Raw genomic sequence first — 11,575 nt, 5'->3', positions numbered from 1 at the left:
TCTGCTAGGGGTCATGATCTTTGGCCTGCTAATGATGGGGGTATGTGTATGTGCATGTGCCTTTCTGATGCATCGTATGCTGAGGCGACTTTCCGAGGATATGAAGGTACTCCGAAAGAAGAAGAACTTTTTGTTTGGAGAGTTGGAGGAACGTAAACAATGACTGGAAAAGAAAGCTCGAGGAGATATGGAGAAAAAAGACAGTGAGGAGGAGTAACAACAGGAACAATGACGAGAACATGAGAATGGTGGGTCCATTTTGAGCCTCTCTTCAGGGAGGTCGGACATGAGCTGCTGTTCAGACAGTCCACGAAGCTTTCTGCAACAAACACACTTGTGAATTACAGTACTTATTAGTCGTTTACCTCCAACCAACCACAGGCCACTACTGCGTATGGCTCCTTCTGTCAGATGTCGTCCTTGGTGTTTCACCCCGGATTGAGTTTTAGAATTGGACTGTTCTTTAGAAGATTATGGTCCTTCATGATAGCTGAAAGTTCTCGTGAATAACACACCTGTTGTGCTGTGCGAATGATCAAGCGCTCCGCTTTGTCCATTTCTGACAGAGGAACGTTACTGCAGTAATGCCAACCAGTACAAGTGTCACTGTTCTTGTGAGTGAAGCTATGAGTGATGTGAATGAGTCTGGCAATTGCTTTCACGAGGGGTTCCCAATTGGAAAAACGTTCGAAGCGGCTTGAAAACGGCACAGGATTTGAGGTACCGGATAACACACTGGTGGCATTCACTCGGATCTCTGTGTCATCATCTGGATTAACAAGCACGTATTGTTCATCTGGACTGAGTTTTTTTGTGCCGTGATCTGTGAGGAATCTTGGTCCAGTAAGCCAGAGCGTGTTGACTAGCTCGCCTGCAGCGACTGATCTTGAGCCACAATCTGCTGGATTGAGTTCTGTGGGCACGAATCTCCACTGCTCAGGTTGGGATACCTGTCTGATGCGCTGCACTCTGTTACTGACAAAGACATAAAATCTTCTTCTCTCGTTATGAATGTAGCCTAAAACTACCTTGCTATCAGTGAAATACCTGACGGCGTCTAACTTCAGGTCGATTTCGTGAATGACCGTTTCAGCAACTTCAACTGCCAGAACAGCTGCACAGAGCTCTAATCTTGGGACGGTTAGTTCAGGCTGCGGGGCGAGTTTTGCTTTGCCCAGGATGAACCCAACTTCATGATGCCCATCATCATGGGTGACTCTCAAATATGCAACAGCTGAAACTGCACGGACAGATGCATCAGAGAAAACACAAAGCTCTGTACTCTTTGCTTGGCTTACTTGGAATGATGCACATTTTCTTGGAACATGCAGGTCTTTAAGAACAGAAAGCGACTCTTGCCATCTTCTCCATTCCTCATGTTTAGCCTGAGACAGGGGTGCATCCCATTCGACATTGTCACATGTAATGTCTCTGAGGATCATTCTTCCTTTGATTGTGATTGGTGCTAGAAAGCCCAAGGGATCAAACAAGCTATTCACTGTGGACAGCACACCTCGTCTTGTGAATGGTTTGGTGTTCTCAGGAACCTTGAATGTGAAGGTATCTGTCATAATATTCCAGATGACCCAGAGACTGCGCTGTACAGGAAGGTCATCCACAAACAGGTCCAAGTCTTTGATACCCTTGGCTCTGTCTTCAGTGGGGAAGTGGTTGATAACGTCCACATTGTTTGATGCTATCTTGTGTAACCGCAGATTGGAAATGGCTAATGTCTCTTGAAGCTGTTTCACTGCTTTGGTAGCTTCTGTTTCAGACGTGAATGACAGCAATGCATCGTCCATGTAAAAATGTCTTTCCACTAACTCTGTGGTCTTGCTGCCATAGTCTCCCTCCATTTTCTCTGCTGCTCTCCTGAGTCCGTAAATGGCGATAGCAGGCGATGGGCTGTTTCCAAATATGTGGACTCTCATGCGGTATTCGACCACCTCATTGTCTGGCTGATTGTCACGGTACCACAAAAACCGGAGCATGTCTCTGCAATTTTCTTGGACCACAAAGCAGTGGAACATCTGCTCTATGTCCGCTAGAACCCCGATGGGTCCTGTTCTGAATCTCATCAGAACCCCAAGAAGGCTGTTGTTTAAGTCTGGACCCTGGAGCAGAACGTCGTTAAGAGAAACACCACTGTATTGTGCGGATGAATCAAACACGACACGTATTTGGGTGGGTTTTTGTGGATGGTAAACTCCAAAGGTGGGCAAGTACCATCTTTCCTTTCCTTTTTTGAGAGGAGGAGCAAGCTCAGCATGATGATTATCAAACAACCTTTGCATGAACTCGAAGAAGTGCTTTTTCATCTCAGGTTTTTTCTGAAGGTTCTGCTCCAGTGATGCAAAACGTTTCTCCGCATATTCTCTGTTATTAGGGAGCTTTCGACGAGGATGCCGGAATGGTAAGGGTGCAACCCAGCTATTTGAATCATCCTGGAAAAAGCTTTTCTCCATTATTTCCAAGAAGCACTTGTCTTCAATAGAGGGTGCTAGCTGGTGATCGTGGATTGTTTTTGTAAAGACTGAGGAAGTGTCTTCTTTTTCTCCATACAAGTCTCTTACTTTGATTTTGTTCTCGCACTCCGAAAAATGTAGTGGGTCTCCCATTGTCAGATACACATGTTCTCATGTTGCTCACTGTTGATGGTCTATGCATGCCATTGACACAGACATCACCGACTATCACCCACCCGAGATCCAGTTTTTGTGCAAATGGTTCATTGTTGAATCCATTTATTTGATTCCGTACTTTGTGTACTCTCAATAGATCTCTTCCAATCAGAATGAGGATCTCAGCATTTGGATCAAGAGGAGAGATTTCCGAAGCTATTTTCTTCAGATGCTTGTGGTGATGAGCTACTTCTGGTGTCGGGATTTCTTTCCTGTTGTTGGGGAGATCGTCACATTCGATCAGAGTCGGTAGCTGGAGACACGTTTCTTTGTCCACTGACTCTATGACATAACCATAGGCTCTTCTTCCAGACGCCCGCATTGAACCCATACATGTTGTGATGTTGTACGGAGCTTCAGTGCCGTGAATGCCAAACATGTCGAAGAACTCACTCCTGGCCAGGGAGAGGTTGCTCTGGTCATCTAAAACGGCATACATCCTCTTACTTTTGTTGTGTTGGCCAGAGGGATACACATTAACCAGAATAATCTTGGAGCATGATTTGCTACTTCCTTTTACACCACAGACTTTAGTGCAATTAGAAGTGATCTCGTTTTTAGTTTCTTCCTCCCCGCCGTCATCTTTGCACGGTGGAGGCTGACTCGAGGTTTGACCGTAATGCATGGCACTAACATGTCTTTCACTCCCGCATTCCAAACATGTGATTGAAGCTTGACAATTTTTTGCCATATGATTAGCTGAGGCACAGCAGCGGTAGCAAATCATGTGTTCTTTGAGAACTTTCTTTCGTTCATCAAGAGTCATTTTAACAAATCCTCTGCACTTACTCAGGGGGTGAGGTTTGTTATGGATAGGGCATTGTTTTTCCGGATTAATGGGACTTTTCTCTGTTGGTTTGGAAAATATGTTTGTTTGAGCTTGTTCAACATTCGTTTTATTGACAGCAACAGGGTGTCTAACTCGCTCATATCTTTCTTTCCACTGGGGAGGACTGGTGGTTGAAACAAATTTGAAACTAGGATCATTCCTTATTTCAGCTTCAGTGCAAATGAATTGTTTAAAGAAGGAGAATGGTGGGAAATGCACATTATAGTCTCTTTTGTACTTGGAGCCTTGTGACATCCAGCGTTCCTGAAGTGGATATGGGAGCTTCTCTACAATTGGTTGCACACCTCTAGCTGTGTCCAAATAGGCTAAACCACACAACGTGCCATTTTGTTTAGCAATTTCGAGCTCTTGGAGAAGGTCCGCTAATTCCTGAAGCTTTTGGCTGTCTCTGGACTGGATTTTTGGAAAGGCTTCAATTCTGGAGAAGAGAGCATTCTCAATTGCCTCTGGAGAGCCGTACATTTTATCAAGTCTTAACCATATTGCTTTTAGTCCATTCATTGGCTGATCAAAGTTGACTGCTCTTATTCTAGCTGCATGCTCACTTGACTCTTTACCAAGCCATTTTACCATCAGATCGATTTCTTCACTAGGTGTCAGTCCTAGTGGCTCTATGGCGCTAATGAATGAAGCGCTCCATGCTTGATAATGTTCAGGAGTGTCATCAAATGTTGTCATGCCAGATGTTATAACTTGATTCTGTGCTAAATATCTAGCAAGGTCAAATGTGTGGTTCCCTGGGATGACAGGGTTAGGGAAAGCTGTTTGAATCTGAGGCACATTCCTGCTGTACATTACTTCCTCTTTCATAGGGTTTGAGCTGAAGATAGGAGGTTGTGTAACACTCTCTCCTGTCCTGTTCGGTGAATGCATAGGAAGAGGTGCAAATACGTCTGTTACAGAGTATTGTTGTATGTAGTTAGGGGCAGGCTCAGCAGCATAGGCGCGTTGGGCTGTCTTCTCATCCCTGTACATGTACTGACTGACATTAGATGACTGCTTTTCAACATAGTCCTCTGTCCTTTTCAGCGTTTCCAAATGTGTAGGGTTATGATCTGATGTCTCACTGTATTTTCCTCCTTCTATGTCTGCAGCAGCTGCCTCTAATACTTGTGCTTCTACATTGGCAACTTTAACTTCCCTTTGTAGACTGAGTGCACGTAATGAAGCTTCAAGTCTTGCTTTCTCAATCTGGATGTTATTCTCTTTTTCGAGAAACTCTAATTTAGCTTTTGCTGCTTCGGCCTTAGCTCTAGCTTTAGCTGCGGCCACACTGACTGTAGAGCACACGGATGAGCCCGCAGATGTGTGTGAGGCTTTGGAACGAGTGTATACTAAACTCGGCCAAGTGCTATCTTTCTTTGGCTCTCGTTGCTGTGTGTTACCTGCATCTTGTTCATTTTCTTGGTTGTCCATGGTTCACAAGTTGTTTCTTTTCCTTGTATCTTCTGCATGAGACGTCTTTTTACTGTCCTGTCCTCGCTGAGCACTGTAGCTTTTTCACAGTAACTCTGCTATACAGGTAGCTAAACACTCTCCCATCCGTCCACAAAGAAACGCTCCACTTGGTTCTTTAGCAGGTTTTAATGAGATACGTGTAAAACTGCAACACAGAAAATGCAGCAAAATGTATGCTAAGTAAGTACAAAATTATTATCTTAGTATATATCAGTCAAATAAACATTACAGCATTACTTTTAAGTAAAGAACATCAGATTATTACTCACAGACGATGCCTTTCTGCTCCTCATTCAAAGAAAAGACAACACACACAGAGCTTCTGCTGAACACGTTTTTAGACTGCACTTCCTGGTAAACAAGCTGTAGTAATAACCTCCGCCACTAGGCGTCCTCAGTGGGATAACTCAAAAAGTATATTAAAACGTTTGCCACTAGATGGCCTCAGTAGATATCATAAACTACACACACTGGTTCCATTACAATACTATCAGGAAGAACAGCAATTGGCACTGTACAGTCAGTGGGGTCTGTCAATCCAGCCAATATCTTCAAGAAGGAGTCCCTGCCTGCTGCTATCAATACTATCCAAACTCACAAAATGCACCACACAATTCACAAAATGCCCCACACAATTCACAAAATGCACCACACACCCATACCCAATCCTTGGGGGGCTGGATGGTGGGACTGGGGGTGGAGGGGGCCACCACCTGTGTCACTATGTAGTGGCGTGGGGGCGGCACTCCCACCTCTAGTTACCCTACTAATCCCTCCAATTTTAATCACACCTCAACATGCCACCCCCCGGAGGGTGTATCTTCACCTACACCCTCCGGCCTATTACACCACATACACATATATCCACAGAGGCAGGATGGGGAGCACCGCTCCCCTCCATCCCCCTTCTTTTAATTACACCCCATACATTCACTAAACACACACACACTCACACAGGGGATAGGGAAGTGCCTCTCCATTGGGGAATGGAGAGGCACCATAACAGGGTGGTGGGTTGGTTCACATATTTGGGCCTCTCCGGTGGGGGCCTGGCCCCTCTGTTGGTGGCTGGGCCACTGCATAGAGTAAAAATACATCAGGATGGTGCGGTCGGGCGTGGCGGTGGGTCTCGGGGGGGCTTTGCTGGGGTCTCTCCTTGCGGGGTCTTTCCGGGCGGTGTCGGCCTGGTGGGGCGCGGGGGTGCTTCCTCCCCTTGGGTGTGGCTTGGTGTTTGTTTCGTCTCCTGGCGGCCTTGGGGGCGGGCCTCGCGGTGTGCGGACCCGGGGCGGCCTGCCTCGCCGGTTTGGGGGGTGGGTGTGCTGGGGGTGTGCTGGTGTCCTCGCCGGGGTTGGGGCGGGGTTGCTTGGCGCCTCGGAATGATGCTGTTTACTAGGGGGCGGCGCTAGCTGTTCCGGTGGTGGAGGTTGCTGTCGGCCGCCTGGTGGGTCTGTCCTGCCATCTGCGGACTGGTGGGTGGGTCCGGGGCATCTTTGGCTGGGGGCTGCTGTTCCGCACTTGATGTGTGCCGTTGGGGTGCCTCCGTCCTCGCGGTGGGGATCGCCGGTTGCTCACGGGCCGGGGGGGGACGCTGCTCCGTGGCTGGCGCTGTCCGGGGGGCGGTGGGCCCTGGGCTGCTGGCCTTGGGCTGTCCGGGGCTGTGCGGTCCTGCTGGGCTGTGGCCGGCTCCTGGGCGGGGGTGGGGGGTGCGTCCCGGGGGGCTTGGCCCGGGGGCTTGCCCTTGGGGGGTCCTGGTCCCGGGGGGTGCTCCTGGGGCCCGGGGTGCTTGGCTGGCTGGCCGGGCCGGTCCTGTGGGATAACACTCATACTGGGCTCAACCATAGACACGTTGTTCCCAAATACCTGTTTTATGGAATTTCCACTCACTTCTTCCTCTGTTCACAGCCACCACCATTAATCCTAAGCCGCACACTGGTCACCAAACTGGCTTGATAACACAACAATAAGCACAATATACACAACCACAATTTCACATCGCATCACTTGAAAAAATAAATAAATAAATACTATCCAAACTCAGGACATTACAGAGTACATCCCCACCAGTGAGCAATGGAGCCCTACTGTTGACCTGTCTCATCTGGATGAAAACAGAAGAAAGATTGTTCAGCAGATGTTAAGGGAGGAATCAGAATCGTTTTCAAAAACAGATGATGACATAGGGTGTGTAAAGAACTTACAAATGGACATTTTGTTAAAAGACACAGAGCCAGTCTCAAAAACATATATCTCAGTACCAAAACCACTGTACAGGGAGATGAAAGACTACTTACAAGATTTAATAGCTCAGGGTTGGGTGGAAAAATCTACTTCTTCCTACTCGTCTCCCATAGTTTGTGTAAGAAAAAAAGACGGTTCGTTGCGCTTATGTATTGACTACAGAGAGCTGAACCGCAAAACACATCCAGACCGACACCCGATACCACAAGTACAAGACGTGATGGACAGCCTGGGGGGAAACACCATTTTCTCATTGCTGGATCAGGGTAAGGCATATCACCAGGGGTTCATGTCCAAAGACAGTAGACATCTAACCGCCTTTGTGACCCCCTGGGGCCTTTATGAATGGATTAGGATTCCTTTTGGCCTTATGAACACGCCAGCTGCGTTCCAGCGGTGTATGGAGCAATGCCTAGAAGGACTGCGGGATGAGATATGTGTTCCTTATCTTGATGACATTCTCGTGTTCAGCAGGACTTTTGAGGACCACATAGAGGATGTTAGGAAAGTACTACGATGCCTCAGAGGCAATGGTATTAAACTGAAACCAAGAAAGTGTGACCTGTTTAAACCAGAGGTGAGGTACCTTGGCAGGATTGTCTCTGCTGAGGGAAGCAAAATAGACCCGGCAGATACAGCTGCAGTGCGAGCGTTGAAAACCAAGCAATCAGGTACTGTTGGTGAGCTCAGAGCAATACTAGGACTGTTAAGTTACTATAGACAATACATCAAGGATTTCTCTCGCATTGCTAATCCTTTGTATGACTTGCTTAAAGCCCCTCCTAATGCAGAGAGTCAGTATAACACCAGAAAAAGAACTTTGAAACAGAATAACAGTGTGCCCTCAAGTACACGTATTCATTGGAGTGATGTGCATCAGTCAGTTTTAGAAAAGTTGATAGACTGTTTAGTCCAGCTTCCTGTTCTCGGTTTCCCAGACTTTACACAGCCCTTTATCTTGCATACAGATGCATCTAACCAGGGATTAGGAGCTGTATTGTATCAAAAACAACTTGGCAAACTCCGTGTGATTGCATATGGCTCTCGAACTCTAACTGCGGCAGAGAAAAATTACAACTTGCACTCGGGCAAGCTAGAATTTTTGTCACTTAAGTGGGCGATCACCGAGAAGTTTCGCGACTATCTGTATTACGCACCTTTCTTCACTGTGTTTAGCGACAATAATTCACTAATGTTTTGTCAACGGCAAAGTTAAATGCTACAGGGTGTAGATGGGTTGCAGAACTTGCCGATTTCCATTTTACCGTGAAATACCGCCCTGGAAGAGAGAACATAGATGCAGACAGTCTGTCTAGAATGCCTTTGGACATGGAGACTTACATGGATGAATGTTCAAAAGAAATGTCATATGATGTTTTGAGTGCAGCTATACAGGCAGTTAACCAGCAGGACGAGTCTAGTGCAGCCTGGTCTATGGGTATTTCAGCTAAGTGTGCCACGGTGTCTGTGAGAACGGCTATAGCGCCACTTGATGTTGGACAGCTTAAAATAGACCAAAAGACTGATCCCGTTATTGGACAACTGGTGAAATATAAACTAGAAGGGAAAAAACCCTCAGGTTCACAGCTGAAACAACTTAGTCCACCAGTTGTGTGTTCTTTAAGAGAGTGGGAAAAGTTGTACTTTGATGACAGAGGTGTTTTATATAGACAAACACTAAACAGAAAACAACTTGTGCTACCTGAAAAACACAAGTTGACAGTGTTAAAAGAACTGCATGATGAAATGGGTCACCATGGTGTCGAAAGGACTACTTCTCTGGTACGGGATCGTTTTTACTGGCCCTTCATGCAATAAGAAATCGAGGACTATGTCATGAGAAAATGTGTGTGCCTTAAAAACAAGAGACCAAACCACGAGACAAGAACACCGCTCACAAACATACTTACTACTCAGCCTTTTGAACTTGTGTCTGTTGACTTTTTACATTTGGACAAATGTAAGGGTGGCTATGAATATGTACTTGTTCTTGTGGATCATTTTATGCGTTTTGCTCAGGTTTATGCTACCACGAACAAGTCTGGCAGAACAGCAGCAAACAAAATCTTTAATGATTTTGCCTTAAAGTTTGGGTTTCCCCTGCGACTTCACCATGATCAAGGTGGTGAATTCGAGAACCAGCTTTTTGCCCAACTGACAGAGTACTGTGGCGTGGCAGGCTAAAGAACCACTCCATATCACCCACAGGGGAATGGGCAAGTTGAACGTTTTAACTGGACTTTGATTCAAATGTTTAAGACACTCACTGAGAAACAGAAGAGTAACTGGAAAGACTCACTAAACAAGCTTGTCTATGCCTATAATGCGACTAAATCTGAAGTGACTGGGTTTTCCCCTTTTTACTTACTTTTTGGACGGTCACCACGATTGCTAGTGGACATGTTGTTCAGTTTATCCCCAAACACAGGTCAGGGTGACAGTAACCATCATGATTACATGTAGAAGTGGAAACAGGGTATGAAAGATGCTTATGATATCACCAGAGAGAACGCATGTAAGGCTGCAGTTCGGAGTAAGAGACTGTATGACAAAAAGGTGAAATACTCTACCCTGTCTCCTGGTGATCGTGTTTTAGTCAGGAACTTGACCCCACGTGGGAGTACAGGCAAACTGAGAAACCACTGGGAAGATGTTGTACATACAGTGGTTCGTCAAGTAAGCAAGGAAATTCCTGTTTATGAACTGAAACCTGAGAGGGGTAGGGGCAGGTCCAGAACTTTGCATCGTAATCTTCTACTGCCGTGTGACCATTTGCCCTTAGAGACTTCTTTGCAGCCTCGGTCGAAGAAAAGACTTATTTCAAGATCAGCGGAGGACCCAGGGATTCACTCGGAAGAGGAAGACAACGATGATGGGGATGAGTATTATCCAGTGTCTTATCAGCCTGAGGGGACCACAGAACCAGCTTACCAGGATGACAAGCAACATGAAGAGGTACCAGAATCAGATAGGCTGTCGGAGAATGACATGAGTGAGGTAAATGGACTTGGTAAAATGGACTTGATTTTATATAGCACTTTATCACCACACTGAAGCAGTCTCAAAGCGCTTTACATATCAGCTCATTCACCCATTCACTCTCACATTCACACACCAGTGGGACAGGACTGCCATGCAAGGCGCTAGTCGACCACTGGGAGCAACTTAGGGTTCAGTGTCTTGCCCAAGGACACTTCGACACATAGTCAGGTACTGGGATCGAACCCCCAACCTCTCAATCAGAAGACGACCCACTACCACCCGAGCCACGGTCGACCCGGTAGAGGATCAGCCTGTGGAGGTGCGCCTTCCTTCACCTCATCCACCTCCTTCTCCTACTTCCTGTGATCCTAATGATGCAGTCAATCAGAGACCTAGACGTGAATCTAGACGACCAAAGGTATTCACTCATGATAGACTGGGTACACCCGTTTGTTACAACGTTCAGCCGTTACCTTACTATCCGGAACAGACTGTGCCATGGGTATACAGTGTGTATCCTTATTTCCAGGAGTTTCATGGTCAGTGTTGATACAATTATTCTGTTATAAGTTGAGAATGTGTACCTACATTACGCTCACTTTAATGGGCTGACTTTGAGATTATATATCAATATAACTGCTCACGGTTATGAAAAATGAATGGGGGAGAACTGTATAACAGACTTGGACTCTGTTGTTGTATTACACTGGATTCACTTTTGTGAGTGAAGTGGAAACTTGAGACTATGAATGAGTTCCAACTCAAATAGACTGTATGAAAAGAGTTCCAGTTTGTATCCTTTTTTTTTTAATAAGTTTGACTGTTCACTAGAACTTTGCACGAAGCAAGTGATTAGCCAGTGGTTCATGTGCTACAATGCTGATGTTGGGGACAACATATATTTTGAGGGGGAGTATGTGACAGGTTAAAAATGGTTAATATTGAAAATGGTAAGGTATTGGAATTATTATTCAAATTACGTTGTAAGTATATTCTATACGGTTTAAAAGTAGAATCTTTGTAAATTGGAGTTAGAAAGAATATATTTCATAATTATTATATTTCTAGAATTGCTGAAATATTACTAATATATGGTAAATACTGTGTAATTTGCAATTTGAGTGTTCGATGGTTTGTAGATCGATTGCTGCTGACGTGCATAGCGATGTGTTCTTTGCGCCTGCGCAAAAAAGTGTGTGTGCTCTTTGGAATAAAGCAACGAGGAAGCTGGAAGTCGACTGCTTCTCTGTCCCTTTATTTGTTCCAAAGCAACCACCTTACCTCTCCCACACTGTTGGAGTGGAGGGCGCAACATAAATGCTGGATATTTTTATTTCAATGTTGAGTCAAAAACTGAAAATATGAA

General features: G+C 45.7%; 1 long non-coding RNA gene across 1 annotated transcript; it reads right to left on the bottom strand.

Moving 5' to 3' along the window:
• Nucleotides 1-925: 925 nt before the first annotated feature.
• Nucleotides 926-5,326, bottom strand: LOC114477438 (uncharacterized). Its single transcript, XR_003675706.1, has 3 exons — nucleotides 5,259-5,326; nucleotides 5,001-5,134; nucleotides 926-935 (listed from the first exon to the last, which is right to left on the bottom strand). It is a non-coding gene; the product is annotated as an uncharacterized LOC114477438 (long non-coding RNA).
• Nucleotides 5,327-11,575: the final 6,249 nt, after the last annotated feature.

The sequence above is a fragment of the Gouania willdenowi genome, chromosome 16 (genome assembly GCF_900634775.1).
Source record: "Gouania willdenowi chromosome 16, fGouWil2.1, whole genome shotgun sequence".
Taxonomy (NCBI): domain Eukaryota; kingdom Metazoa; phylum Chordata; class Actinopteri; order Blenniiformes; family Gobiesocidae; genus Gouania; species Gouania willdenowi.
Note: the sequence above shows the minus strand (reverse complement) of the source record. Positions and strands in the feature narration are given on the sequence as shown.